The following is a 7,268-nucleotide window of genomic DNA, read 5'->3' as shown; positions in this document are numbered from 1 at the left end:
CCCTGTATATAGCGGCCAGCCCTACTCTCTCCTCCACTTCCCTCGAAAAAGCGCTCAGGCGAAACAGCTGTTGGGTTCGTCCTCCTGCCGCGACCCCCCTCCACTTGTACAGGTAGTCTTCAATTGTCTCACTTTTCCTCTTTCCTACTCCCCTCTGACTCACATAACTATTGTGGGTCTAGAGACTCGCTTTTCCTCTTTTTCCTTGTTTTACTTTGGCCGTCATTGTGCTGTACTGCACCGCCTGGCCTCACGTTTACTCTTCCTGCTTTGTATCCACTTGCCTCCTCTCTCCGCCACACGACTAGTCCACTTCTTGAGCTGGGCTGCACACCCCTCTAACTGTTTTTATCTGCCTTCTCTGTGCCCTTCACGGGACCTTTCACAATCCTTCCCTTCCTTTCCAGCTCCACGACTAGTCAGGGCATTTATGCTCTGATTGTGTTTGTGCATTTTCCTTCCTCTCCAGCCCTACGACTAGCCCGGGCATAAAGGACCTGATTGTGTGTGTGTATTGTGTAATTTTCATTAGCCGTTTATGTGCTAACTGGCACCTCTCGGCTTCACGACTAGAATTTATTACACACAACACCTCAGCCTCCTCTTTTTTATTGCCCCACGACTACTCTGGTGGAGATTATTTCTTTATACTTTTTTAACCATCTTTGCTTACCTGTTCTTTGGTCATGCACTTCATTCCTTGACCATACATCCCCTGTGGAGGGTCATTTGGTCTATTCACTACCTTGGGGGGCTGGGGTCCAATTTTTGGACCAATACACTCCAGTCATATACCACCCCCCCTGGGTTTCGTCACTGGCACTGAGTAGGACTTCACACCTCTCCCCCCCCCCTTTTTTGTGTTCTACCTACACTTGCATCCTCATCCCTGGGTTGCCTCATTCTTTCTACTTTGTGTTCTAATTTGATACTGTACTATTTATTCTTATGAAAATAAGTTGTATCTTCATCTATTTTATGTGAATAAAATTTAATACTTTTGCAAATAATTTTGGTGCCATATCTCTTCTTCCCTCTTTGTTCAAAATGCTCTTTGAAGTAGGCACCCCCCCCTGTGGGAACTCCAGGTTGTGTTTCCCCCAGTGATTATCGAATCAAGCCATGTATATGTTGTTTATAATTTGCTTCTTTTCTGTGTGTTCCACAGCTCCCTCTATGGCTAACATGAATTTCAGAGCACGCGACCAGGCGTGGCTCACCCATTTGAATGAGGTCACAAAAGGATGCGGTAGCACAGCCCCCAATCCTAACACCATTGACGGGGGACCCCCTGAGGACCAGTCTTTGCGGACCCTTATGCACAAATACAAGGATCTCTACAAAAAAAGAACACGCATATGGTGGAATCGGGCCTTCCTTACAAAATATTTGGAGAGCGGTTGGATACCTCGCGGCCTGCGAGTTCAGGTCTTTCCCTCCTTCCCAGCACCAGAGGGGGACTTTAAGTCCACTTGGGAAGGTCATTTACATGCATGCTCTGTGAATCTCTTGGAACTTTTGTCCAAACAGAACACATCCACGCTTGACCATATGGAGAGCGAGCTCGAGACACTGGAGGCCTCCATTCAGAGCCTCTGTATTCCCGAGGCTTTGGCTAAATTTTATGATGAGGTGGGCCTGGACGCCCAGAAATGGGAGAAGGAGGTCTGCGACTTTAAATCCAAAAAATTCCAGCGTGACGCCACTGATTACCATACAAATAATGTATATAGGTGGAGTCATCGCTTTTCAAGGGGCAGGAGTTCATCCAGGCAGAGTCGTCCCTCTAGGTCCCGATCCACCTCGCTGTTTTCAAGTTCTTCAGCTGATGAAATGCCTCCAGCTCCATCTGACAAGACACTTCAATTACCGTACAATGGTGGTGTAACGACTCGCAGTCGAGGAAGGGAGCCACGAGTTCCACAGAAATCGGTGGCCGAGGCTAACACCTCCAAACATAAATTGCAGGTAATTAATTTGTCAACACGTGTCTTCTCAGATGTTGAGCTTGAGGTATTATCTATGGGTCTGAATTTCTGTCCCACGAATTCTTTTAATCTATTTTCAGCTTTGAAAGACACAAATCTTTTTGCTAGAAAAATCCTTTTCAAAAGGCTGTACTCTCGGAAACAATCATTCAGCGAGTTGGATCCGACCGAGAGGAATGCTCTGCAGGATCTCCAAGACCTTCTGGACGAGCAGAATCCCAATACTGGTAGGTCTCCTGATTTTCTCAAACCCAGGTCGACGAGGTTCCCCCCCTTGTCCCTCTGCCCAGCAATTGACATCTTCACTAGGCTTGTAACCGAAGATTTTAAACAACTTTCTACTGTACGCCGTTATGATAATCTCACTCACCATCAAAGATTGGCTATTAAACGGTTGCAGCTGTGTGATGATGTCGTTGTTAAGGCGGCGGACAAGGGGGGCAACATCGTCGTCTGGCCTGTTGATAAATATGAGAAAGAGGCCTACCGGCAACTTCGCGATAAATCCACCTATACACGTCTTTCATGTAGTCCAATGACCTCCTTCTCCCTGGAGCTCAGGAAAATACTTTCTAGGGCCCACAACCGGGGAACTATTGACGAGAAGATGTTCGAGGGCCTGCTCACTGGCTGTCCTCGCGTTCCCACTTTTTACCTTTTACCCAAAATCCACAAAGATGCCCTCAACCCCCCAGGACGCCCGATAGTGTCAGGCATAGGAGGGGTTTGTGAACCCATTTGTAAGTTTATTGATTTTTATTTAAAACCTCTAGTTGAGTGTCTCCCCTCCTATGTCAAGGACACTACGGACGTCCTGCGGCATCTTGATGGCATCTTTGTGGATGATAGTATGCTCCTGGTCAGTGCCGACGTGGAGTCTCTCTACACCTGCATCGGACATAAGGACGGTCTGGAGGCTGCCCGCTTCTACCTCTCAACCTCCGGTCTCGATGGCACTTTGGTGGACCTTTTGCTCGAGTTGCTTGACTTTGCCCTGACCCATAATTTTTTTGTTTTTAAAGATGTATTCTATCTGCAGCAGCGGGGCACTGCGATGGGCGCGGCCTGCGCACCGGCCTACGCCAACCTCTTCCTGGGTTTCTGGGAGAGGTTGGTGTTTGGCGACGGTTTCCCGCAGGCTAGCGCCCATGTGCAGTGCTGGCTGCGTTATATTGATGATATCTTTATTTTGTGGCAGGGCACCGTCGAGCAACTCGAGTCTTTCATGTGTGGCCTTAACAGGAATTCCTTTAACATCAAGTTAACTTATAGGTATAGTCGGACATACTTGGATTTTTTGGATATTGGAATTTCGGTGGATCCTCAGGGGGGCATTCAGACGGACGTCTTCCGCAAGGACACGTCCGTCAATGCTCTTCTTTTGGCATCCTCCGGCCACACTCCCTCCACCATACGTGCCATCCCGACCGGACAGTTTTTGAGGATGAAGCGGGTGTGCTCTACTACTTCCAACTTCGAATCCCAGTCGTCCGATCTCCGATGCAGGTTTAGGGAGCGGGGGTACAGCAACAGATGTATAAAAAGAGGTTACCTCCGCGCCAAAAACACCTCGAGGGACCAGTTGCTTTGTTACCGACCACGTCGGCCGACCATGGATACTCACATCAGGTTTATTGGTACTTATAACCATCAGTGGGACGCAATGAGGGGGATTCTCGATAGGCATTGGCCTGTCCTGCTTACGGACCCTACTTTGGCCGATGTCCTGCCCTCGAGACCCCTCATGACGGCCAGGAGGGCAAGGAACCTCGGGGATCTTCTCGTTAATAGCCATTACATCCCCCCCCGCCTCAATCCATTTGGCTCTGGTGGCCCGATTCGTGGTTGCTATCCATGTGGCCACTGCGTGGCATGCCCCAACATCTTACGGATTTCTTCCTTTGCTTGTTCCAAGGGGAAGAGAACATACTCCATTGACGAACGTATCACGTGTGCCTCCACACACGTGGTATACTATGCGACCTGCCCGTGCTCCCTAATCTATATCGGCCTCACCTCACGCGAGTTGCGCGTGAGAGTTAGGGAGCACGTCAGGGATATAACTGCTGCTATCTCCGTGGAGGATGTTTCTCTTCTCAAAACCCTTCCCCGCCACTTCCGTAAATTCCACGGTTGTGACGCAAGGCTCCTGAGTGTACGTGGCATAGACATTATCCACGCGGGTATCCGGGGAGGCAATCTACGGAAGACTCTCGCCCAGCGGGAGTCGAAGTGGATTGTCTCCCTTGATACCTTGGTCCCCAACGGTCTCAACGAGACCGTTAGTTATTCCCCATTTTTGTAGAGATCCCGCCCCCTCCACTTTGGTCCTTTGGCCCCCTTACCGGTTCATATTTGGATATGGACCACTTTTTTGTGCTTTGGTCCGCATGCGGGACCCCTAGGGGGTACCACTTAAATGAACACAAAATGTTTTTACATTGTTTTTAATCTCTTGTTTTTTTGTATTTTTATTCATTTTGTTTCTTTTATCTTTGTGTTTGGTTTCCTTATATAGGTTTCAGTTTTGTGGGGATTTCCATTTCTTTTATTTCTCCTTTATTCCCCTTCCACCGGTGGATAACTTGGATGGCATGGTCTGTCTGGATTGAAATATACCGGCATCTTATAACCACCAGTTCACATACCCTGTTGACGCCTCGTCTCCTGATGTGTCCATGCTGTCCATCTATTATGCCGTTTATTCCCCTATGTATTGTTTTGCATTACCGATTCCAAATGTTACTAATATTTTTGTTCTGTTACCTTTTCACTGCTCCACTCACACTTGGTGTCCCTGCGCATCTGCCGGTCCGTTGACTGCTGACGCGGCGTTGCCTGGCCGCGGCCGTCTTGTGCGCATGCGTGGGAGTCATGGAGACGTCCGTTCTCCCGCGCATGCGCACTACCCTCGGCGGTCTCGGCTCGCTCCGCCCGCTGGCCTCGACTTCCGGCGCATGCGCATTCTTCGGACACCATCTTTATTTGATTGAAAACAACTGTGCTGCCCCTGTATATAGCGGCCAGCCCTACTCTCTCCTCCACTTCCCTCGAAAAAGCGCTCAGGCGAAACAGCTGTTGGGTTCGTCCTCCTGCCGCGACCCCCCTCCACTTGTACAGGTAGTCTTCAATTGTCTCACTTTTCCTCTTTCCTACTCCCCTCTGACTCACATAACTATTGTGGGTCTAGAGACTCGCTTTTCCTCTTTTTCCTTGTTTTACTTTGGCCGTCATTGTGCTGTACTGCACCGCCTGGCCTCACGTTTACTCTTCCTGCTTTGTATCCACTTGCCTCCTCTCTCCGCCACACGACTAGTCCACTTCTTGAGCTGGGCTGCACACCCCTCTAACTGTTTTTATCTGCCTTCTCTGTGCCCTTCACGGGACCTTTCACAATCCTTCCCTTCCTTTCCAGCTCCACGACTAGTCAGGGCATTTATGCTCTGATTGTGTTTGTGCATTTTCCTTCCTCTCCAGCCCTACGACTAGCCCGGGCATAAAGGACCTGATTGTGTGTGTGTATTGTGTAATTTTCATTAGCCGTTTATGTGCTAACTGGCACCTCTCGGCTTCACGACTAGAATTTATTACACACAACACCTCAGCCTCCTCTTTTTTATTGCCCCACGACTACTCTGGTGGAGATTATTTCTTTATACTTTTTTAACCATCTTTGCTTACCTGTTCTTTGGTCATGCACTTCATTCCTTGACCATACATCCCCTGTGGAGGGTCATTTGGTCTATTCACTACCTTGGGGGGCTGGGGTCCAATTTTTGGACCAATACACTCCAGTCATATACCACCCCCCCTGGGTTTCGTCACTGGCACTGAGTAGGACTTCACACCTCTCCCCCCCCCCTTTTTTGTGTTCTACCTACACTTGCATCCTCATCCCTGGGTTGCCTCATTCTTTCTACTTTGTGTTCTAATTTGATACTGTACTATTTATTCTTATGAAAATAAGTTGTATCTTCATCTATTTTATGTGAATAAAATTTAATACTTTTGCAAATAATTTTGGTGCCATATCTCTTCTTCCCTCTTTGTTCAAAATGCTCTTTGAAGTAGGCACCCCCCCCTGTGGGAACTCCAGGTTGTGTTTCCCCCAGTGATTATCGAATCAAGCCATGTATATGTTGTTTATAATGTACATGAGTAAGCCAAAATCTTTCTATTAAAGCATCTTGTGGACAGATGAAACCAAGATAGAGCTTTTTGGTAAAGCACATCATTTTACTGTTTACTGAAAACAGAATGAGGCATACAAAGAAAAGAACACAGTACCTACAGTCAAATATGGTGGAGGTTCAAAGATGGTTGGTTTGCTGCCTCTGGCACTTGGTGCCTTAACTATATGCGAGGCATCATGAAATCTGAATATTACTAAAGGATTTTGTGTCGCAATGTAGTGCCCAGTGTCAGAAAGCTGAGTTTGCGTCATAGGTCATGGGTCTTCCAGCAGGACAATAATCCCAGACATACTTCAAGAAGCCCCCAGAAATGGATGGAAACAAAGTGCTGAAGAGTTCTGAAGTGGCAGCAATAAGTCGGGATCTAAATCCAGTTGAACATCTGTGGAGAGATCTTAAAATTGCTGGTGGGAGAAGGCGCCCTTGAAATATGAGAGACCTGGAGCAGTTTGCAAAAGACAAGTGGTTCAAAATTCCAGTAATTGTTTGCATTTATTTATTCCAAAGGGTGTGTAAGCAAATATTAAGTTGAGGGTGCCAACTGTGTCGCCTGGGGTTCATAGTCCCGAGCGGTATATAACTAGGGAATGTCACTTTGGTGGCCGTTGCCCGGTTCCGTGCCCTGGGTGGTTTTTGAAAAGGGGAAATATTTACAGGGGATTGTTGAATAAAGTTTATACGTGACGCCACTTGCTGTTTGCAGCTATGTGGATGGAGTCGCCGCTGCATAGTTTTCACTACTGGGGCTGGTGTTAGTTGCAGCCTGGATGTTAGGCCCTCTGCAACCAGGGACAGGCCCCAGAGGATAGGTGAGGTAGACGGGTGTTGAAAGAAGGTAGGGAACACAGGGGGTTGCAGTGTAACTGGATACTTTACTCACAATGAGCTGGTAACTGGTCACCCGAGGCTGGCTGGTCTTAACCGCAGGTCCCCTTTGTTCCAGTGCCGGATTAGTGACCAGGTGGCTTCTTTCCCCTGCACCTGTCTTTGGTTGGTGGGTCCCCGTGGCGTAGAGCGGCTGGGAGTCCCCTCCTGGTTGTCTTCTTCAGCAGTCTGTGTGACTCTAGCGTGAACCCTGTGGGGTTGG

General features: G+C 48.3%; 1 long non-coding RNA gene across 1 annotated transcript; it reads left to right on the top strand.

Moving 5' to 3' along the window:
* Window positions 1-1,778: 1,778 nt before the first annotated feature.
* On the top strand, window positions 1,779-4,642 carry LOC142290520 (uncharacterized). The gene is made up of 3 exons (XR_012750333.1): window positions 1,779-1,968; window positions 2,069-2,215; window positions 4,507-4,642. It is a non-coding gene; the product is annotated as an uncharacterized LOC142290520 (long non-coding RNA).
* The last annotated feature ends 2,626 nt before the right edge of the window (window positions 4,643-7,268 follow it).

This window comes from Anomaloglossus baeobatrachus, chromosome 2 (assembly GCF_048569485.1).
Source record: "Anomaloglossus baeobatrachus isolate aAnoBae1 chromosome 2, aAnoBae1.hap1, whole genome shotgun sequence".
Classification (NCBI taxonomy): Eukaryota; Metazoa; Chordata; class Amphibia; order Anura; family Aromobatidae; genus Anomaloglossus; species Anomaloglossus baeobatrachus.
Note: the sequence above shows the minus strand (reverse complement) of the source record. Positions and strands in the feature narration are given on the sequence as shown.